Here is a 266-nt window from a genome sequence, read left to right on the forward strand (position 1 = left end):
AGGCATCCCCGTCCTGCCTGGGCGTGGGCTGAGGGGTGGCTCTGCTGTCCGGAGAGATGCCACCCTTGTCCCAGCATCGTCCTGTCGGGGGCTGGAGCACGTGGGGACCCTGGGGGTGCTGTATCCTCATGTTCACAGGGGTCCCAAAGCTGTCCCCAAGGTTGTCTCCCCACGCCCTGCAGTGCCAGGACAGCAGGGCAGCGCCCTCCGACCCCGTCCCCCCTCGCAGGTGGTGGTGGCCCCCAGCAGTGCCGGGTCCCAGGGGA

The sequence above is a fragment of the Eurypyga helias genome, unplaced genomic scaffold (genome assembly GCF_000690775.1).
Source record: "Eurypyga helias isolate BGI_N326 unplaced genomic scaffold, ASM69077v1 scaffold35594, whole genome shotgun sequence".
In the NCBI taxonomy this organism is placed as follows: domain Eukaryota; kingdom Metazoa; phylum Chordata; class Aves; order Eurypygiformes; family Eurypygidae; genus Eurypyga; species Eurypyga helias.